The sequence below is a fragment of the Callospermophilus lateralis genome, chromosome X (genome assembly GCF_048772815.1).
Source record: "Callospermophilus lateralis isolate mCalLat2 chromosome X, mCalLat2.hap1, whole genome shotgun sequence".
NCBI classification, from domain to species: domain Eukaryota; kingdom Metazoa; phylum Chordata; class Mammalia; order Rodentia; family Sciuridae; genus Callospermophilus; species Callospermophilus lateralis.
The window spans coordinates 6697293-6721324 of record NC_135325.1 but is presented as its reverse complement, the minus strand read 5'-3'; the positions used below and the strand labels follow the sequence as shown (position 1 = coordinate 6721324).

The 24032-nt window shown below is 40.8% G+C and overlaps 1 pseudogene; it reads right to left on the bottom strand.

Annotated features, from left to right (window-relative positions):
- Positions 1-18727: 18727 nt before the first annotated feature.
- On the bottom strand, positions 18728-19615 carry LOC143638924 (small ribosomal subunit protein uS5 pseudogene; annotated as a pseudogene).
- Positions 19616-24032: the final 4417 nt, after the last annotated feature.

The following is a 24032-nucleotide window of genomic DNA, read 5'->3' as shown; positions in this document are numbered from 1 at the left end:
TGCACTTCTTTTCTTTTTTAATGGCGAAATTTTTGAGTCCAAAATAATGCACAGAAGCATTAAATGTGAACAATTGAAACATGACCTCAGTTTGCTCATTACTCAAGTGACACTCTCCCATCTAAACCCCAATTTCCTCCATACTATCACACCAAACAAGATAAACACTTGGGTCACTACAAAGCACAAGATAGCCTGAATTATATTTCCATGGATCCACTGTCAGATGTGGGCACTATATTAACTGTGGGGATCTTAAAACTGCCTGGTGGGAGGAGTAGCCCTTTCCATCTCCCATCCTAAAGTTCCAGTCCCCAGGAGGGGAACAGCTTTTATTATTTGACAAGGCAAGAAAGCTGAGGTCTCTAAGCTCCCCCTGGCTTGCCTTAAAACTTCACTCTCAGTTTTTCTTCAACCGATTTCCTTCCAGGAGTCAGGAGGTAGTTCTGTAGCTGGACAGGAAAGGCAAATCAAAGGCAAAATGTCTTCTTGAGTTTCTGTTAACTGTAGTATTTTAAATGGTAGCCTTAATCAGAAGGGTAGCTTCTGCATGGACTTTAGTTTCTGAAAAATAATATTGGCCAAAAGGAATAAAATGGAAAACTCGGAAATAAAGCACTAAAACACGAGAGAAAAGATATGCCCATACTAAATACAATGCAGACTATTATTATTATTATTATTATTATTAATTTTGGGTACCAGGGATTGAACTCAGGGGCACTCGACCACTGAGCCACATCCTCAGCCCTATTTTGTATTTTATTTAGAGACACAGTCTCACTGAGTTGCTTAGCACCTTGCTTTTGCTGAGGCTGCCTTTGAACTCATGATCCTCCTGCCTTAGCCTCCGGAGCCACTGAGATTACAGACATGTGCCACTGCACCTGGCAGATTATTATTTTTATTTTTCAATATTGCTTTCTATATAGTATACAATGGACTATTTGTGTCTCCCCCCGCCCCCGCCAAATTCCTATGTCAAAACCCTAAACCCCAATGTGATGGTATTAGAGATAGGGCTTTTGGAAATGATTAAGTCATGAGCATAGAACTTTTATGATTAGGATGAGTGGTTTTAGTAGAAGGACCTCTAGAGAGCTCTTTTACCCTCATTCTGTCATGACCTAGTCACAGGTGAAAAGTCAAATATCTGCAACCCAAAAGAGGGCTGTCACCAGAATTTGACCATAGTGACATTGTATTCTCAGTCTTCCAACCTTTGAAGTTGTAAGAAATAAATTTCTATTGTTTACAAGCCATCCAGCAGATGGTACTTTGTTGTAGCAGCCTGAACTAAGAGATGGTACTTATATCAGTCTGTTTTGTGTTGTTATAACAAATTGCCTGAAACTAAGTGCTTCATAAAGTAAAAAGGTTCATGGTTCTGGATGTCTAAGAGCATGGCATTTGTTTCTCGATGGGGGCCCCAGCTGTATCACAGTATGGATGGAAAAGTGGAAAGGGAACCAACCTTGTACAAAAGGGACCAAGTGTATGAAATGGTCTTGCTTTATAATGACACATTCGGGTGAAAACTAATTAGGTCCTCAAGACCAGCATTAATCCCTTCTGAGTGTGATGTCCCCATGACCTAATCACCTTGCATTAGGCCCTGCCTCTTAAAGTTTGTACCACTTCAATATCTCCACACTGGGGACCAAGCTTCCAAGACATGACCCTTTGGGAAACATACTTTAACCATATCCAAATCATAGCAATACTTTTAAGAATGCATCTTTGTTTTAATTTAGTTCAAAAATTTACTTACTTTGTCTGACACAATTCTCACTGTTAACTGGGAATAGAAATACAAACTATCCTGTAGGGTTATTCTGAGGATTAAATTAATCAGTATGTGCAAAGCCCCTAAAAGTGCCTGGTATGGTGAATGCTCAACAATAATTATTGTTGTTTTCATTAAAGCATACCTTACTACCAGTCACTCCAACTATAGATAACTAACTAAGATAGTCTTATATAGTTGAATCGTTTTTTATCATATCACATCATTGGATTATATGAACACAGTTTATCCATTCTCATTTCAATAGACGAGTTCTTTGTAACTTTGAGATATTATTAATAACTAATTAATAATATGAACCTTATTTTTTATAGTTGTCCTTTGTAAGACATACATACCAGTTTCTCTTGAGTACATACCTTGGAGTGAAATGGTTAGATCACTGTTCAGCTTTAGTAGCTACAGCCTAATAGTTTCCAAAGTATTACCAGTACTTATTTATTAAGCATCTATTTTGTGCCAAGCATAGAACCAGCTGGGTTCTGAAGCTCCAGGGTAAACAAAACATAGTCCTCCTCTCATAGAGTTACAAGTGCTACCCCACTGAGTAGCACTTTGAACATTTGCACTTTTACCATCACCTTTTCATCTTCTAGTAGAACAGTATAAGGACCACATTCTGTTAGAAGACTTGAGAAACTGTAAATGCAAGCAGTTGGCTGATGATCTTCAGGATCACAAAGCTAGTTAGTGGCAAAGCAAAGGAAGAGAAAACAAGCAAGCAAAAAATCGAACTCTTCTCCACAGAAGTGTGCCATAAAGCTTCAGAGAGAAGCCATCTTCAGATGTCTGCAGTAGCAGGCAGTTCCTGCCCCTCCTACCAGTATCAGGGCAGCACATAGTACATTAGAGAAGTGGATTTGAGATCCCAGGGACTCCTGAAACCCTCCTGTCTGCTCTGGGAAAACTCAGAATTGAGCTCCTGGAATGCATCCTTAGCCTGGCTCTGGGAGAAGGCAAAGAAAAGGGTCACTAGTGGCTACTTTTCCCTTTGCATAAAGAAGCAGGTATCCTAATTAAAAAAGACACACACACACACACACACACACACACACACACACATATTTTGGTAACCATAGTTAAATGTCCTGTTTGCTATGGAATAATATACCAGGGTTTTCTGACCTTGCCATTATTGACTTTAGAGGCTGGATGACTTTTTGTTGTGGGGGCTGTCCTGTGCCTTGAGATGTTCTGCAGTATCCCCACCCTATATCCATACATGGGAGAAGGCATCCTACTCCCAGGTGTGACAACAAAAATGTCTTTAGAGGTTGTAAATGTCCCATGGGGGGGCGACATACAAAATTGCCCTATCAAACCATTGGGATATACTTATGTTAAGAATGTGAGACAATTGAACTATGTTTCCTATCATTTAAAACTTGAAGATGGTTCCTTATTGTAAAAGAAAAGGACTGACATTTCTTATCAAGGAACTTTGATATTCTACAGACAGGTGTCAAGAATACTTAGTGTTTTACTTCCTTAAGGGAAACATACTAGAATACTAATACAGAGCAATAAAGAGCAAAGTTGGAGTTATGCAATTTTGCAATCCAATTGTATTTCAAATGCAGCAAGGGTAATTTTTCAGTCACCTCTTTACTGAATAGTGATTTCCAATTGCCTATCAGTTGTATATTAATAGACACTGTGAAAGTACTTTAAGGTCTGTGAAAATAATTTCTTCTCTAAATGCCTTGTTTTGGTTGGCACTATTAATATTTGTGATTTTCCTCATCTCTGAGTAAAGGCTATAGTATCAGAGACTAAAATTTTCTTTGGAACTTGTCTAATTATGTCCAGCTGGGCCAGAGAGTTACTTCAATAAAGGTTTAAGAGTGTCTATCTCTCTTATTCATTCATTCACTTTCAAAAAGTAATTACAGAGCATTTACTAGGTGCTCTGCTTTGGGGGACAAGCACTGGGTGTATGCTAGTGGCATTGAGTGCAAAGAGAACTAACTGAGCACCAGCAGTGATATGTTCTTAGTTCTGGTGCTGGCAAAGGACAGCTCTGAGACGTTTGCAGGTTCACCCCATCTTTCTAGAACCACTTATTGAATGAGATAGGTGGATTAACTGAAATGGCTCAGAGGCTTCATCTCTAGTGCCAACTCACATCATATTGCTATTGGCTGCTCAGAACACTTGATTATGAGATCTATCTTTATTCAGTGGCAAAGAGGGCTATAATTGATTATTGATGTCTGGCATGGGCATACTATAGAAACTGATGGAGACCTCCATGAAATTGCCATCCCTGGATTTCTAAGCCTTCAGGGTCTATGACTTGCAATAAATTTGCCCTTCCCACTTCAGTATAGTTTGGCATGGGGGAGCAAGATCATTATGTTTCTTATTTTGGAGAACTAAGTCTCCCTTTTTCTTATCCTCCACTTGGAATTCTTCTGTTTGGGTCCTAGAGAAATTGCAAATTAATTCCACAATAACATTCACCCAAAGGTTAGTTGGTAATATTTTCTGACATCCTGCTCCATCTTTGAAAAGATCAAATAAGGCAAAACTTGACCTCCCTTCATTCAGGGCCTTTTTGGGTAAATGATTTTTTCAGTGCAGCAAGAGATGACTGTTTTCTTAATTTTGAATAGATGAAAATAGACACCAATCAACAAACCTTTGGCTGAGAGGAGAAATCCCTTTAACTCACATTTTGCTTCAATTACATTGAGGACAAAGGAGCACATAGCACCCTGTGCATGAATAGATGCTTCATTATTCAAAACAAGCATCAAAGCACATTCCGTCCCCTATAGAAAATATGCAATCACTGTTTAATTCAATGGTAGAATGCAAATTTAAATTCCCATAAGGGGAAGGCTGTTAATGCCATTTAAATTGGTTGTAAATTACAGATAATACGCTTGAGACCCCCCCCCGAATACAGATTAGTGGAGTATTGCTTTAGGAATTCAATTCTACTTTGAACTTATTGTGTATTTATCTATGAAAAATAAAGCCATGAAGGCTTGTTTACAGCTACATTTTATTGCCTATCTTTTTCATTTCTGAAGCAAATATTTCACTTTTAAATGCCAGGGAGATGGTTTAATGCAATAGAAGGAAATGTCATGTTGTTAAAGACATTTCCTTGTTCAAAACAAACAAATGAAACAAAACAAAACAAACCTAAGAAAGAGAAAGTGCCAGCATTTAATAAAGATATTGCACTAGCTGACTTTTCTGTTTACCTCACCTCTATTGGTGTCCCTGCCGTTTATAAAAAAAATCCTCCAGTTGCAAGACAATCAGGATTTTCCGAAATTAGAGGCTGTGATTATCTCTTGCTGCTAAAGTATATCAGCCACTTAAGAGGTTGTTTCTCATTTTCACAGATTAACTAATCATGAGTGGGATGCCTGGTGGGTGAGTCTTTGTTGGAAGAATTATTCCTTAAAAACAAGGGCCTTTTGGAAGGAGAAAGTGCTAGATAAAAATGGACACTTTTCAACAAAGGTTTCTGAGCTCTCAGCATGAAGAATAGTGATTTCCCTCCCAGTTCATGGAAGTAAAATCTGTTCCCTCCTTGATGTGGTTTCACGTCTCAGGTAGGAAATAGGGTTACTTGGGGTGATAAAAATAAATCAGCTTTGAGGCTGGTGTTTTCTCCTCTGGCAGCCTGTGGGGTGTATTTTTATGTTTTTATGTGTGAGTGAAAGGTAGAAAAAAAGTTACCATTGATACATTGAGAAAGATACACACACACACACACACACACACACACACAATGAAGCCAAGGTATAGAACAATGGAAGAATGCCTAATTCATTATGCCAGAAAATGGATCTTTACCGTCAATACCACATGGAGTTAATCATTTCCAAAGAACTATAATACCAAGTTATCCATAACACTGCACCTAAATGGAATAATGTTTTATTTTGCTTTGATCTGTCAAAGGTACTTCAATCTTTGCCAGGACCTTGGTGACACTATAAACATTTCATTATCTAGCTCCTACGAATTATGCAAACCTTGTGATATTCCATAAGGTTAATTGAATTTTTAAAATTCCCAGTATTATCTTGTTTACTTGTCATTTTTAGTGCTTTATAAAATAACACAATACCTGGCTCTTCTTTTCTTTTGCTGGCTATTTGCATTCAGACTACATGGGAGGTTTTTCTCTAGAAGGGTAAGGATGAAAATAGTTGGTTGAAACCTGAGGTTTAAAACAAAGTAGTTAAGATTCAGGCAATAGCTGCTCATGCTAAGACACTCTGGCAGAATAGGGAGAAGCAAGTTTCATAGTTTAGAATCTTTCTGCTTTTTCCTGATAGGATTTGGACCAGAATAATCCTGGTGAGCTGGGCATGGTAACACGTGCCTGTAATATCAGTGACTCCAGAGGCTAAGATAAAAAGATCGAAAGTTTGAGGCCAGCCTCCATGATTAGCAAGGCCCTTAGCAACTTAGTGAGACCCTGTCTGTAAATAAAATATAAAAAGGGCTGGGGATATTGCTCAGTCGTTAAGTACCCCTGGGTTTAATCCCCAGTACCAAAATCATCACCGTCATCATTCTGATACAAATACACAGTAAATGAGGAGGCTTTGAATTCTGTCCTTACACGATCAGCCCCTGGCATATATCTGTACATCTTCCACCCCTTCAGGTAGGGCTGGAGGCTGCCCGTGTTGTGCTCACCTGTGTTACCAGTGAGCCATCAGCACAGTGATGACCATTTGTTTCTTCCCAGTCTCTCCAGGGGTGGGATTGTGGACATGTACACTCTTTCTGGGAGAAGCCATGGACTAGTGTTCCAATATGGTAGGTGGACGATGCCAGCCTGCTTTAAATTCTCGTAGCATGGTCCCCAACCCACAAGCTAACAAGAAAAGCAGTGAGGCAAGGCAGAACAAGTACCAGACTTGGGGCCATCACCACTGTGTCCTTGACCATCATCTGTTGGTAAAGGCCATCCACTTTAGTTAACATTGGGTGAGCACTTGGAACATACCAGACATTGCCCTGGACTCTGGGCACAAATAAAAATGACATGAGTAAAGTCAGGTACATGCCTGTAATTGCAGCTACATGGGAGGCTGAGGCAGGAGGATTGTAAGTTTGAAGTCAGACTGGGCAATTTAGTGAGACTCTCTCAAAACAAAACAAAATGAAATGAATTAGACTAGGGATATAGCTCATTGGTAGAGTGTCCCTGGGTTAAATCTCTAGCACTGAGAAAAAAAATGATATGATTCTTATCCTCAAAGCATTCATTGAGGATGAGGATCCAAGAGAATCATAGACAAACTTGTAAAACAGAAAGTGATATTAGAAAGCTTCTTGAGCTGGGGATGTGGCTCAAGCGGTAATGTGCTCGCCTGGCATGTGCGGAGCGCTGGGTTCGATCCTCAGCACCACATAAAAAAATAAAGATGTTGTGTCCACCGAAAACTGAAAAATAAATATTAAAAAAATTCTCTCTCTCTCTGTCTCTTAAAAAAACAAAACAAAACAAAAAACGCAGTAAGTTCTTAACCCAACTATGAACGGAAAGCTGTAGAAACTCAGAGAGAGAACTAGCTAGATTTAGAATCACTTCAGCATAGCCATTAAGAGCACAGACTTTGAAGATAGACCACTTGTGCAAGATCTGGCTTCTCTCTTACTAGCTGTGTGACCTTGAGCGAGTTACTTAACCTCTCTATGCTTCAGTTTCTCATCTTTCAAATGGGGGTAATAATGTCATCTACCCCCTTAGATTGTTTAAGTAATTAGGATAGTGTCTGGCTTATATTATGATGATGTTCTAGAATTCCCACAAGTCCTTGAGGCTGTAAAGGAACTAGTGAGTGAAAAAGAATCCTTAATTAAAAAAAAAAAACAAAACAGATCTGTGTTTTAGAGAGAATGAAGATGAGCATTGTATTTTGTGCTTATTAGGCATTATATGGTTCACTAACATCCCTTCTCCCCTTGGATCCCCATAAACCAATGCCTAGGCTGCCAAGTCAGAGCATTTGGCATGATTAGGAGTATATGGCATGGTTAGGGGTGTTCTGAATTAAGACTAGGGTAGGGCCACTCTTTGATGTGTACCCAGCTCCCAGAGAACACACACAGAGAAGCTAACCATCCCTTGCCCACCCGGCGAGGTCAGACCGTGGGAGAGGAGTATGGGGCAGGAAGATTTTGGGGCCTCACTGACTCCTGCATCTGAGAGGGAAAACAAGCGGGTGGGTGGATCTTTCAGCTTCGAAGCTGCAAAAAAAGAGGGCAGGCCTTGGCCCAGGAAGGAATGAAGGCCATCAAGCTTGGCAGAGTGTCAGCTGGCTCAAGTCAAGTGCGGGCAGCTGGAGACTGCTTGAGACGGCCCTTCTTGGAAATGCGAGTCCAAAATAAAATAAGTAGAGAGACTCTAGAGACTGGGTAGGGGTCTTTATAAGTAATTTAAGGGGAAGGAGATCATGGCAGGCCTTGGAAATACAGTATTGAATAAGCAGAAAACAAGTCACATTAAACACATGCCTGAGCCATCCATGCAGTAGAGAGAATCGGACTCCTGAGACCAGGGCTGCGCTAGGAAATTCTTCAGAATGGCCTCTTGTGTGGTGGGGACTTCATGGAATTGGCTGATGTTTCAAGTGCGAGTGCCACTACTGTGGCTGACATCAAGCCACCAATGTGGTATCACCAAAGTACTTATTTTTATCGTATAGATACAATAGAGATACAGATGGCCTCAAATACCTGGATAAGAGTAAAATATGGTAGAAGAATTAGAAAGAGGTGAGTTTTGGAGGGGGGTGAATTAAGTAGGTCTTCTTTTTTAAAAAAATCATTTTTATTAGAGCTTTATACTTATACATGGTATTTGGGTTTATCCCAATACATATACATGCATGGAATTTGATTTTGGTTCATGATTCCTCCCTTTCCCCCATTCTCTCCTGTCCTCCTTCCCCTCCCCCTTTCTCCTTCCTCTGCTCTACTAGACTTCCTTTCACTTACCTGTTTATTTATATTTGATTGGTTCTTTCTACCTATACATAAAGGTGACCTTCCCTGTGGTATATTTATATACACACATAACATGATTTGGGAGACTTCATTGTTAAATGAATTGCCTTCCCTTCCCCATCCCTCTACTCTGCCTCTTGGTCTCCTCCTCCTACATTACTGATCTTCCCTTTATCTTTATGTTATCCTATCTTCCCCTCCCCCTTTCCTTTATTTTACTCTAGCTTTTGTATATGAGAGAAAACATTCAACCTTTGAGTTTCTGGGTCTGGGTTATTTAGGAAGGGATGAGTTTTGAGTAGTTATTACCTTGCATATGATGTTTAATTATGAATTTATATAATTTAATTTCTAATAATAACCATCATTTACAAGTGGCTTGCAGAATTTCTGGCAATTTATAGCACTTGGCCCTTGGAGGCTGCACCAAACTGACTCCAAAGTGGTATTGCTTGAGAATCTCACTGAATTCCTCTAAGTCTTAATTTTCTCAATGGTAAAATCATCATATTTAGATCACAGGATTCTCATGAGAGTCAGAAACTAATGTAGAAGTATTTTGAAAACTGTGAGTGACATAAATATTATAAACCAATAAAAATTATCATTAGGATCAGTATAACCTAATGGTAAATAGGAGAGTTTCTAGGGCCAGACTACCTCACTTTGAATTCTGGCTCTTGTCTTGAAAGTTCTGTGACTTGGCAGTTCTTTATTCCCTCTGGGTCTTGGTTTCCTCATCTATAGAGTCTCTGCGAGGCTTAAATGAACTAATATTGTGAAGTACCCAGAAAGGTGTCTAGGACATGGTAAACACCATTTACATATGGACTTAAATTGTTTATAAACTTAAAGGGCAGTAATCTTGCAATTCTTCCAGAACCAGAAGGCCTTTTACCTGAGGAGCCCCAGGTTCTGTCCTCTACCCCACTTAGTTTTAAAGGAAAAGCTCCCCTCTATGGCAACAGATTTGCTACTATGTTAACAGCCCATGCTTTTTAGATAATGAACCCTGAGGCCTATTGCAGAGATAAAGATGCTGCTAGAATCAGATTCCATAGCCACTCACCATAGTAGCAGGGGCAAGGAGCTATCTTATTACATGCCTGGCTGGCTCAATTACCTCAGTCCTGACCTAGCCAGATGCTGGAGCCAGCTCAGGGCAAAGCCCCAGAGGTGGAGGGGCTGTTAGCTGCCCCACAGAATCTGGTCTCATTTATTGTCTCAGTCACCATAGGCCCCAGGGCTGGCAGAGATAAGAAAGAAGACAGATGAGATGAGACAGATAGAGAAGCACAGTATGAGGCAGAAGGCAGAAATCATGGCTGCCATAGCAGCCACAGACTGGCTTTAGGAGTTTGGGATCTCAGGTGAAGAGTTATATACAGCTAAGGGGGAGAAGAGAAAAGTAGGTGGGGAGGTGGTCAGGGCCTCCTCAGCAGGAAAGGAGAGGTCAGATGTCATGACACATGACAATAGAAAGAGAAGCAAAGAAAGATTGATTGACAAGATGGGAAAACAGAGGCAGGTTGACAGAGCCAGGCTATTTACACTAAGGAATTATAACCATTACAAAGTCCAGAATTCCACACAGCAGAATACTTTTCTTAACAAACTAGAATAGGATAGTATGATGTAGACTGCCTAGCTGCTCACCAATCCCATTTCATCTTCCTGTATGCTCAGTCTGTTTCTCTATGGCTTTTGCAGTTAGATTCTGACCAGTGGCATGTAGGCAAGAGTGATATAAGCCATTTATATGACTAATCACAAAATCCCCCTGAGTGATTTTCTTTTCTTTCTCTTCCCCTCAATTCCTTTTCCCTCCTCTTTTTTCTTGTCCCTCTAGTGCTAGAGGGAGAAGAAAGCCACTAAGCAGAGCTTCTTGATCTCCATTGAGCTAGGACATGAACAAGAAAATTTAGGGGATGTTTGTTTCAGCACCTAGCAAGCATCACCCTGACTAATAAAAATAACAGTCAAATGGAATGGAGTGGAATGAAAGTAATACAATGGAATAAATTAAATTAAAATAGAATACAATAGGATAGAAACTATCTGAGTGCATACTTGAATCCATTGTGATTGGTTCAAGGGTGAACACAGATCTAAGTTGGTTCAATTAAAGCTAAAACTGGGACTTTGGCTGGAGTATCACAAAAATAAGAGTTTCATTTCTCCTGGTGTTGAAGCTATGGTGATATAAATCTGATATGGCTGGCAGCCATCTAGCTACCACAAGGGTGAACTTGCCTGAGAAGAGAACTATCATTGAAGAAGGCAGAGCTAAGAGATGTAACCAAACCAAGTCTCAATGACATCATTTGAACCCCTGAATCTTGTCATGCCTGAAGTCATACCTGCATTCTGCAGTCAATCCTATAAATTCACCTCTTTGCTTCTTCTAGTTTGAATTGGGTTTTTGACAGTTACAAGTAAAGCTGTATCTTCCACATCTTTAAGATGTCACTTCCTTGGCAAAATAGGCCCCAGAAAAGAACTAAAGTGGGAAACAGCTGGTCCTCAGGCTCCCCAAGGCTTTGCCAAGGAAAAGTGGTTTCAATCACGCAGAACCAGGCTTTGACATATGGAAAAACTATAAGGTAAAGGAGAAATTCATTTTTTCTTGTTTTCTGTTTTGACAGGATGAAGAACAGATGAATACCATTAAGACTACTAATACTTTTCATTTAGTGAACAAATATTTATTGAACCCCTTCCATGTGCTTGGGACTATGTTAGGCCCTGGAGATTATTACACTGTAGAGAAATTATTGAGTAATAACAGAACAAATTTGTATAAATGACTTGCTCCGTGTCAGGCATGGTTTTGAAAGCTAATGTTTGTTAATCTTATTGGTCCTTCAAATCTATCCTGTCAGATAGATATACTATTAACTGTCATTTTACAGATGAAGGAAACTGAGGCATGGAGAGGCTAATCTAGGAATAAGCTGAACTAGTGTTGAATCCTGGAAGTCTGACTTCAAGTCTAAATCATTGAGCCCCACTGCCATGGTCCATGTTCCTCTAAACTCATAGTTTTCCTTACAAAGGGCCATCATCTAAGCTTCTTAAGATGATGAGTCCCTTCTATCAGAATTCAGCTTAACAAAGGCTAACATTGACTTTGATTTGAACTGTAGCATCAAGTGTTGAATTTTTGGCACTGCTCAGTTTAACTTTCTGAAATTAGTCTAACCATTAGACTAATGTGAACTTGGAAGACAGAGGGAAATGAAGTCCACTTAGAGGCACAGGAAAGTTTATTGGTTGGTTGTGGGGTTGGGGATGTAGCACAGTGGTAGAGCACTTACCTATCATGTGCAAGGCCTTGGGTTCCATCTTTGGCACCAGAAGAAAGAAAGAAAGGAAAGAAGGAAGGAAGCAAGCAAGAAAGAAAGATGGTTACTGGACTCATTCTAGATACTAGGTTCAAATCTATACTCTGCTGTTTTCTAGCTATATGACTTTGCAGAAGTTACTGGCCTTCTCTGAGCTTCTGTTTCTTTATCTTAGAAATGGGATCAATGATTCCAATGCATCTGATTATTGCACAACTATAATAAAGTAATAGAGTTCCTGGGGCAGAGTCAGCACCCAGTAAATGCTAGCTGTTATAGCTCTTTCTCTTTGGCTCTCAGCTCCCTTTCTATTACATGAGGAACTGGGCAAGATGCTCTCTGAGGTCTCTGCTGGCATAAGTTTGTGTGACTAGTATTTTCCAAATGCTAATTTGGGAATGGTAAATTCCCATTGTCATGGTTTTTCTTCTTAAAGAATTATTTTCTGTCATGTTTCTGTACGATTGGACTTTGTGTGCTAGTTTGAAACAGCGAAAGGAGCTTTAAGCCTTTTTCATGTGACATCATAACTTAGTGCCCATAAAAGTGATGAAATGCAGTTTAGCAAATCATGAAAGAAGAGTCTCATGAGTCTTCCTCTGGGAGGGCAGCGGGTGGCAGTGGTTGGCTTCCAAGTTCCTTGACTTCTCTGATAATCCTAGAGATGCTCCCAACCTGAAGCTAGGGGTAGTAACGTAGAGGGAGGGATGGGCAGTGAAGAAAGCATGGGAAGGGAAAGGAGAGACAAAAAGAGGGAGAGAGAAGGGAAGGATCAGGGGAAGGTGTGAAGGGATAAGTGAAGGGGGCATTAGGAAGAGAGGCAGAAGGAGAGTTAGGGTTAGGGTGGGGGCAAGGGGAGGGGAGAAACAAGAAAAGAAGAGAGGCAAGAGGGGAGCAGGAGAAGGAAAAGAAGTGGAAGGCTAGGAGAATACAGATCAACCAGGAGAATACAGATCAAGAACGACTGGTGGGCTGGGGAAGCCAGTTGAGACTGCATTGTGAAATATCCAATCATTCTGGTAGAAACTGACTTCTAAACTATCCTTTTGGAAACCATGGAAGAAACACCCAAAATGAGGCCATATTGGATCAAGGAAGAATTCATAAGCAAAGAACACTCCTTAAAAGCAAAATGATTACAACATCATTGAGCTTTTTCCACCCTGTAGGTCATTCACAAACAGTGACTTATTTTATTGGTGGAATAAAAAAGCAAATACAATACAAACAAAAAAGGAGAAAGAGACTAAATGCCTATGCTCCTCAAAGACACATTCTTCAATAGTGTGACCTATACTTCATTAGTTCCCTTGTTACTTTCTTTGCCAGTCGCTCATTGGGTATCTACTCTTCATCATAACTGATGTTAGATGGAAATAATTCAGAAGTAACCAAGACACAGTCCATGTCCTATAGATGAACGAAAAGGTAGCACCAGTATTGATGCTCCAAGGGCAGGGTCTATGTCTCCTGCCCTTGAATCGTGTGTGTGTGTGTGTGTGTGTGTGTATGTATGTATGTGTGGTTATGTATGTGTTTAGTGCTGGGGATTAAACCCAGGGCCTTTACATGTGAGGTAAGCACTCTACCCAACTGAGTTATATCTCCAGGCCTGCCCTTGAACGTTATCCAGCCTTAATGACTCGATCATAACCAATAGCACAAAGTGGAAGAAACTCATGAGGTTCAATCTCAAAAGGCAATACAGATTCTGTCTCACTTTCTGGATGCTCACACTTATAGAGTACAAATTACCATGAAAGAGATCTGACTACCTTCAGGCTACCATGGCAGGAGGAAGCCCAAATAGCTACGTGAAATCGCAATGTATATATGTTCTGATTAACAAATCCAGCTATTGTCCCAGCCAACAGCCAGGATCAACTTCTGATGTGTGAGTGAAGACTCCTCCAGGTGATTCTAGCCCCTAGCCACTTGGTTATTTTCTATCATGAGCCTTCCCAACTTAAGTCTCAAGCCATGGTGTGCAGAGGCAAGACATCCTCACTGTGCTGCCTTTGAATTACTAACTCACAGAATCCATTCATAGGCATAATAACAGCATTGCTTTATGTCACTAATTTGGGACTGTTTTGTTATGGATCAGTGATACTAGTTGAAACACTGCCCATTTGTGATATTCACTGGGATTTACACACAGCAACTTGCAGAAAGTTAGTATTCTCACAAGTTCACAGCCTGAGATGGGCGGCCAATCTGAAGGGTTAGGGTGGGGTTAGGGGAGGGGAGAAACAAGAGCTAAGGGGCTTAATGCTTGAGAACCATAATGTGTCAAAGAGACCAAAAAATCTGGCCCTCCAGGCAATTGTATTCAGCAGCCAAAAAATGTCAACTAAAGCCCTTCCTCTTACCATGATTCAAGGATATGCCACTTGCTTCAGATCAATTTCCTTTCCCACCAGTTGGTCCTTTCTAAGAACACAGATCCCCACCCATTATAGCCATGCCTATGCCACCAGAGAATGGCAGAAGGCTACATCTAAAGCAGGATTACAAATCATCTAGTCCAACCCTCAGACTTATCTACAGAGGCCCTGAAATGTTGGGTGACTTATTCTGGCCACAGTGTGAGATGGCAGTCAAGTGACATTGCAAGGGCCCCTGCCTTGTTTTTATATTCTGCTGCCTCTTCACTTGAATATCAGAGGAGTCATTGTACTCCAGGTGGTATCATGTGGAAGTTTCAAATGCAGATCATGGAGTCAGGTAGACCCAGTAAGAATCCCAGTTCTGCTGCTTACTAGCTGTGTGAATGTGGCCAAGTTGACCTCACCCAGCCTCAAATTTCTCATCTGTAAAATGGGGGCTAATTAGAACACTTAGCAATGAGGGTTTGTTATGGGGATTAACTGAAGTAATCCAGAGAAACTACATAGAAATGTGCCTAGTCTATAGTAGGTACTCATAAAGTCCAGACCTCTCTAGAATAAAATATTTTGGTTTGTACCTTGCAGGTATAGAATGGACTTTGGGGTAGGTGAGAAGATTTTTATTCCCTAGTTTGAGGGTGATGAAAGGTGGTCTCCAGGCTGTAACTGCCACCAACTCTCTGGGAGAAGTTAAATGGCTGCTGGCTTCATCTGAGAAGCCTCTCTTCCCTTATCTGTTGGTGAAGCACTCCTTGGCTTGTCCTTGGGAGATATTTCACCCTGTAAATACCATCTCCACTCTCCAGGCATAAGGCATCTTGATCAGATTCCTTCTCCCTCTGAAATCTCCTTGTTAACCAACTGCATTGATGACTCCCAGTGGATGTTCCTGAGGGACTGTGATGTGATCAACTTCCTGCTGCTATGTGCCAGTGGGGTCCCATGGGAACAGCATGAATGCATTCATGGGAAAATAAACACCCACCTGCTCAGCTCTGGCTCCTGGCAGCTCCAAGAACCCTGCCAATCTCCTGTCTTAGAGCCACCACAAGAGGTCATTCAGCTCTAAAACCAGGGAAAGAACTGCTGGGGCCTTGATATAGAAGAAAGCTGTATGGGACAGCCTGTGTGAACAGTCCCATCCAGGAGCATGGAACAAATCTTATGTCAGGAGTGGCATCAATTTTCAGAGACAAGGAACTGAATCTCCTTTTGGCTTTCATGGATGTGGACAGTTAGTCACAAACATTTCTTACAAATGTACAGTGTACCTGGTATTATCTTAAACTCTTAGGTAGAGTGCCAAGATGAACAAAATAGCAACACCTCTACTTTCCATGAGCTCAGAATCTTCTAGAAGTAAAACTCTGAAGCCATGACTGCATAGTGTGATCAATGTTGCATTTTTCACATGTGTGAAGATGGTAAGGGGTGTAGAGGATTTGGTAGTTGGTGCCTTTGGAGGTAGAGGGAGAGGGTAAGGAAGACTTGATACAAGAGGTGGCATTCTAATTGTGCTCAATGATGAGTAGTGTTTGGCTAAAGCAACAAAGTGAGATCCATAGGGAACAACATATCACAAGAAGGACAGGGGTATGAAATAACATGCAGTGTTTGGAGAGTACAAATAATCTGGTGGGAAGGAAAAGAGATGGTGGATAAAGGAGGTTAGAAAAAAATGATTGGGGGCCAGACTTGAAAACCCTTGGCTATATATATAATCTGGAGTTTGCACTTTACTCAACAGACAAAGGTTATCAAAGGTTATTGATAAAGGGAGGGACATGTAGTTTTGTAATTTCCAAAGGATAATGCTGTCCCAAAGTGAAGTGTGAGGTAGATAGTGCATGGTGAACTGAATATGAGAGACAATTGAGCAGGCTCTGACTTCATTCAGATGAGAGGGGATGGGAGCAAGGACCCTCAGGACAGAAGCTGGTGGAGTTCCATGTACCAATAGCCTAACCAGACTTAACTTACACACATTCCTTCTCTATCCTCTAAATCCAAATTAGCAGTACTTGCTCCATAAACATTTATTAAAGTAGTGAACAAGTGCAGAATGTGAATCAGCAGCTTTGCAAGACCTCAGGCTGTGCTTAGATCTGAACCTCTTGATGTAGAACACAGAGCCTTCAGTCTGTGGCAGGGTGAAAGAGGATCCTTTTTGCTCTATCCCAAGTCATTGAGATAGCAAAAGGTTCATTATGTAAGAGGAACAGTGGAAACAGGTCTCAAGTTTCCTTGGCATCTGTAGGTTTTATATGGAGTCCAGAGACAAGGGAGATGGTCAGATAGTCCATCATTCCAAAATGCTATAGGCATAGATGTTTGTTTTCTTCTACTCTGGTTTCTTACAGTTCCTGGATCTATTCAGAGTTGTTAGCTCACCTTTGTGTGGATAAGTCCTGGGGATAGGAAGTATGCCTTGGTTTGGGTGACCCAAAGAAGCAGATCCAAAGACAAACACTCAATTGCAAATTGTTTATTTTGGAGATGGTCCCAGGAAACACTGGTTGGAAAGTACCGTGGGATGAGAAGGATGCCACAATCGCACATGTTATTAACCATGTTACCACTGTGGGCTATTGGAGAGCAATTCCACTGGAGACTCTGGGGGATAGTGTTAACCATGCTCAGAGTTATCCCATCTGAGGAATGAGGAAGCTGGGTTGTTTCTCCCCAAAATCTCCCATCTGTCATTGTTTAGGGGTTGCTTCCAGAGGCATTAACTCTGCAGCACTTCCATCTTGCTCTGAGCACCAGCCACGTGTGTTTTTGTAGAAGTTATGCATGTCTGCATCTATAACTGGAGCCTGGAGTATGTAGAGGGAGAAAGATGTGTGGGGCATAAATAGGACCTACTATAGGAGTTTATGACCACAGGGAGGGCATCTAGGTCTACTCTTGGGGAGATGCTTCAGTCCTCAAGTTCAGGAAGGAGAGTAGACATGATAAACACTGAAGTTTAATGAAAATACACTTTCATGTGGGGCATTGAGGTACAAGTACAAAGAGCCTTGATTAAAAAATTTGTGCTCAAAGTACAAAGATGATAATCACTTTGTGCTTCACCATCTTTTATATCCTGGAGACAGGAGGGTGATGCTATTACATGGCACAGCTGAAGGTAGGCAGGCTTTAGTATCTCCATAATTCCTAACAGTTACCTTTATTATAATTATTAGTGTATATTAATTAGTGTATATATTAGTATATTCATGTATGTTGGTTGTACAGAATAATGAAGTTCATTGTGCATACATTCATGTCACCTGTGTTGATCTTCTCCATCCTCCCTATTTTCCTACTTCCCCCTCCTTGGTTCCCTTCCTTTTATCTACTAGTTTTCTTTCTACTTTCATGTCATTCTTTTCCCTGCTAAATTCCACAGAGAAAACATGTGATATTTGTCTTTCTGAGTTGGCTGATTTCACTTAACATGATGTTCAGTTTCAGATACTTTATAGCTAATTAATACTCCATTTTCTCTATATATCACACTTTCTTTATCCATTCATCCACTGCTGGGCCTCTAGGCTGATTCCAAAGCTTGACTATTGTGAATTTAGTACCTTCATAAACATGGGTGTGCAGGTATCTCTGTAGTATGCTGACTTTGATTCCTTTAGATATATACCTGGGAGTGGTATAACTGGTTTGTATGGTACTTCTGTTTCAAGTTTTCTGAGGAATTTTCATACTGTTTTCCATATTGGCTGTACTAATTTACATTCCTACCAACAGCATATAAGGATTCCTTTTGTTTCTCCAATCTTTGCCAGCATTTGTTATTTTGTAGTTGTTTAAAATAGCCATTCTAACAGAGGTGAGATAGAAGCTCAGTGTTGTTTTGATTTAAAGCATTTCCCTGATGGCTAAAGATATTTAATTGTTTTAACCATTTATTAATTGGATGAATTGCGGTTTTGTTTTAAAATTTTTTATATATTCTGGATATTAATCCTCTGTCAGATGCATAGCTGGCAACGATTTTCTCCGGTTCTGTAGGCTGTCTTTTTATTCTGTTGATTGTTACCTTTGCTGTGCAGATGCTTTTTAATTTGGTGCAATCTAATTTGTCAATTTTTACTATTATTTCTTGAGCAATTGGAGTCCTATTCAGGAAATCATTGCCTAGATCTATATCTTTTTTTTTCACGTTTCATTCACTTTATTTTTCTTGTATAAAAACCCTATGTTGTAGCCATAGCTGGAGCTTGAGTCCTCTGTAAGAGACTCTGGTGTGGGTTTTCACAAAATGGTCAGTGAATTCCTGATAGGGAGACTTGGTAACACAGTCTCTTTCCAGAGATTTGGAGACAAGTAGCTATATGTCTTAGAGGTGGCATCAAAGTGGCCTGGTGAATTGCCCAAGGTGGCAGTGCACCCCCTGGAAGAAGCGTAGCAGTCATTAATACCAGCAGCAGCAGCAGCAGCCTCTTGGGCACAGGGGCTGAGACAATGCCAGTACTTCTGGGGACAGGGATGAGTCGCACCAACACAGATCCACAATATCCTGTCTCCTTACAAGGGACAGTATGGGGCTTGCTAATCTTGTTCCCCGAGTAGCCTCTCTACACAGGAACAATGGAGAGATTAGCCAGGATGGTGGCCCCTCGGATAGCAGTGGCTACCTCCTTGAAGCACTTAACTTCCAGGCCAACGTGACCATTGTAGTCCCTGAGAGCAACAAATGCTATCAGTCTGCTGGCCAGCATGGGTCTGCTTCTGTACAGGCATGGTCTTCAAAATCTCATCCTTGAGTGATGTCCCCAGGAAAAAGTCAATGACCTCAGACTCCTTGATAGGCAGAGAGAAGAGATAGATCTCCTCCAAGGATTGATCATCATGTCCTTGACCAGGCAGCCCAGTTTGGTGACTGGGATACACTCCTTGTCTTTGGTCTTATCTCCATGAGCCTCAAGCCACCTGGCCAGGGTCCCAACCCCAACCACCACTGTGATCTTGGCCTTGGAGGCCACTGCCAAAGCCTATATGGAAGCCCCTGTGGTCACCCATTCTGGGGCCATGAGGTCTCCAGGCCCTCTGGGTTCTCCTGGTGCATGGGTCTCATCCACCATTTGGTGAGAGAAGAATCTCAGAATCTCAGGTCTTACATTAAGGTCTTTGATCCACATTGAGTTATTTTTGGACAGAGTGAGAGATAGGGATCTATATGTGTAAGTCTAGTTTTTCCAACCACCATTTGCCAAAGACACTGTCTTTTCTCCAAGACTTGTTTTTGGCTCTTTTGTCTAGAATCAGGTGGCCACAGATGTGTGGTTTTATTTCTGGGTTGTCTCTGTTCCGTTGGTCTATGTGTCTGTTTTTTATGTCATGCTATTTTGTTGTTTGTTTGTTTTGGTATACAGGATTGAACTCAGGTGTACTTAACCACTGAGCCATATCCATTGCCCTTTTTTATTTTTTATTTTGAGACAAGCTGTCACTAAGTTGCTTAGGGCCTTGCTAAATTGCTGAGGCTGGATTTGAACTTGTGATCCTCCTGCCTCAGTCTCCAAAGCTGCTGGGATTGTAGATATGCTCCACTGTATTTGACATTTTGTTGTGTTCTTATTAGGTTTTGCTAGTAGGATAATAATGGTTTTGTAGAATGAGTTTGAAAGAGTTCTTTCCCTTTCTATTTTATGGAATAGTTTGAGGAGTATTGGTGTTAGTTCTTCAAAAGTCTGGTAAAATTCATCTGTGAATCTCCATTCAAAGCCATTTTGAATAAATACAGAGACCACAAAGAAGCCAGGTGCCTGCCAACCAATGTAGCAGACATGTGGCCCAGCCCACTTCAGACCCTTTAGAACATAGCTTGCCATTCTAATTCCTAAAACATGCCGGACTGCCTTCAGAGACCTTGGAAGGGTGACTGGTAAACCAGTAAGTGTTAGACTCACTGGGGGACATGTTTATAAAGGCAGATTTGTGGACTACACTCCCTAATGATGATACCTTAGGTCACAAAGGATACTTAGCAATCTACAGTTTAAGTCTGACTCCCAGATGATTCAAAATAAACATTGAGAAGTGCAATGTTAGAAGGTGTTGGGCATAGAGGAAAAGGAATAAAACAGAGGAGGAACAAAGAGGCAGAAAATGAAGTGGTAATGAGATGAGGAAAAGAGGAGGAAGATGAGAGAACCAAGAGAATACTTCAAATGGGGTGGACAGCATGAGAGTCAGAGCTCCCAGGCAGTGACTTCTGAACCAAATTAATTGCTTTAAAGCTCTGATCATTAAGAAGCAGTCTTCCTTCTAATAAACTCCAAAGGCAAATATGAGCATTGCAAGCTACATGATCTAAAGGAGTAGATTAAAGTAAAAGAGATTATCAGGCTATCTTTTAGCTGGGAGAAATCTCTTTTCTGCATGTGAGAGCAGAATATGGTGGGTTGTGAGTGCCCAGCAGGTCTTCCCACACATTACAATTCAGAGGGAACCAACAACGCAGGAGCACCTGGGGACAAAGAAGACCTAGAAATGCCTGACTTGATGGGATGTATTTCATAGTACAGAGATGCTCCTTGATTTATAATGGGGTTCCATCCAGATAGACCTAGTGCAAGTTGAAATTATCCTAAATCTAAAATGCATTGAACAAACCACCTAAGCCACTGTATGTCCTAGCTAAGCAACACAGGACAGTTATCATCTCTTATGATTGTGGGGCTGACTGGGAGATGCAGATCTCTGCCACTGCCCAGCATCCCCAGAGAACATCGCACTACATATCACTAGCCAGGGAAAAGATCCAAATTCAAAATTCAAAGTATGGTTTCTCCTGAATGCATATCACTTTTGCAATCCCATAAAGTCAAAAAATCATTAAATCAAACCATCATAAATGGGAGACCATCAACTTTTCTGAAGGTAAACTTTTTTTTTTTCCTGCTATGTGGTTCTTAGATGAAAAAAATGAAACGCCTTTGGATTTATTTACACCACTTCACTCTTGGAAGAAAATTGATGTATGTCTACTAAGAAACTGAGTGAGTCATATTTTAGCAGTGAAGGATGGATTTTTTTTAAAAAAAAATTTAGTTGTAGATGGACACAATACCTTTATTTTATTTACTTATTTTTATGTGATGCTGAGGATTGAACCCAGTGCCTCACACATGCTAGGCAAGAGCTCTGCCACTGAGCCACAATCCCAGCCCAGGATGGATTTTTGATGAAGGTCTCACCCCTGAGCATGTATCAGGAGGACCAGGAGGGCTTGTTAAAACTCTTTGCTTGGCCTCATCCATGGAACGTCTGATTTAGCAGGTTTGGGATAGGTATAAGATTTGTTGATGCTGCTGGAATCATACTTTGTAAACTACTAGATTAAACAAAAGTTCAAGTTTTAGAACTAGGTCTGGAATATCCAAGGACTGAAGTATATAAAGCCTTGCCTAAAAACTGGAACAAGTGAAAATATCTGCAGACCCTAGTCAAAAACATGGCAGGGTGTGTGGGGGCAGGTCTTGTAAGATTAATACTCCCCTATTTTAGCTGGATTAGCATTTCTACTTCCTACCTGTGCACTTGCTTCTTAGAGGAAAGAACTTTATGTTGTGGCACCATAATTCTCCACACTCCTTCAAGATGAAAGTGATGTATTTATATCTGCTCTATTAAAAGACACCAAGTAAAATGGGAAGCTCTATGTCAACCTGTGGCTTAGAATTCAGGTCATTCCCAGCTTCTGAAGAGACTAGACAGCTTCATATGAATAATGAACCCTCTAGAGACCCTTTGTTCCACCCAGTAATTTTCAATGCTTGGGACAGGCATGATCCACTGTTTCATATTTCCAGCCCCTTGCAGAATCCTGCAGGCCATGCTTTTTACTGTCCTCCCGTTAAGGCAGTTTTGGTGGACGTAAATGTCTCAGGACACAAGTTGAGCTAGCATCGAATTACTTCTCGGAATATACAAAAACAAGATCTTCTTAGTCCTAGGCCATAAATTAGACTGTTGGAAAGGGAACATAGAAGCTCTTTGAGGTCACTAGGAGACACTTTGGGTTGGTCCTTACTGTAACAAGAGAAGGGCAGCTACTTAGTAAGTCCCAGAGGGAGCTTTCATTCAGCCTTCGAAGTCCACCATTCTGTTCATAACAAAATGTGCCTCTACGAATGCACACAACCCAGCTAGAGCTCTTTACTTTTGCTTTCACTTTAATCTGCATTGATGGTTACCCAAAGATATTCAGAGCTCTAAATCATAGAGTGAATGAATTAAGGTCTCAGATTAAATTAGGAATAAAACATGAGAGGAGAATCTCTTAGAGTAGCTTTTCATAACTATGTGAGGGTTCCCAGGTTTCTGTGTGAAGCCTACAAAACTACTGGATGCTCTTTCCAGAAAAATACACCTATAGATAATATTTTTCATACAACAAATTGTGCAGACCCCACAGATTTACAATACATAGCTCATGCCAGAGAGGAATACTCCCAGTGAAACAAAAGAATCTGGGGTAGGAGGAAGAAGGGGCAGAAGGATGAACAGGGGCAAGTCTCCAAGCAAGCAGTCCTTGTATTAAAGTAACGTAATACTAGCTACTATAACAAACAGTTCTCCACATCTGAGTATCTTAACACATGAAAGTCCCTTGTGTATGTTCCTTGTCAGCAAGTGAGTGATTTTCCCACTGGTGCTCATTCAAGGACTTGGGCTTCTTCTACTTTGTAGCTCTTTTGTCCCCAAGAAGAGTCCTAGTGCATACAGCCAGCAGGAGGAAGACCATTGATAAGGTATATCTAGTTCTTCACAATCATAGCCTAGAAGTGCCACATATAATTTCCAGTTGTATGTCATCCATGAGACCTGGCTACTGGACCACATCTGGATGGAAATGGGGCTGGAGAATGTAACCTTTATCTGTGAAACTGTTTCCTAGCATCAGCTTTACACCACAGGAAGTGGAACATGAATTTTTGGTAGCCAGCAAACAATATGGCTACCTAACCATTGTGTGCAGGTGAGATCAGTTTAAAATAAAAGACAAGCTGATTTGAAAGGTGGGGGGGGAAGCTGTCAGAAGACATTATAAAAGTCAAAGTATGTGTAGAATAGGGCAGTTGTGGTCCCAAATTATTGGCAGCAACTACATGAGGTTGCAGATAAATTGTCTTTCAGCCTCAACTTTCTAAAACCAGATGGTCAAATCTCTCCTTCTCTCTAGCTCTATCCTTCCTTCTTTCTACTCTAAACAAAAGTGCCAGTCCCAGGAATAACTTGTCATTTATAATAGATGTATTCATTATCCATCTGAACCAGAATTTAGTTTCTTGACTGAAAAAACAATAAGGTAAAGTAGGGAATCATACAAAAATGGTACAAACTTGAAGCATTCTATTTAACTTAAAACGTAAATATGACTTCATTCACTAAGCTTTTGCTGTACATCCAAGTCATTTTCTTGAATACAAATCCACTGATAGAAGTCACAGGCTTTTCTTCATGCATGAACTGTGCCTAATTGCACCATCTATG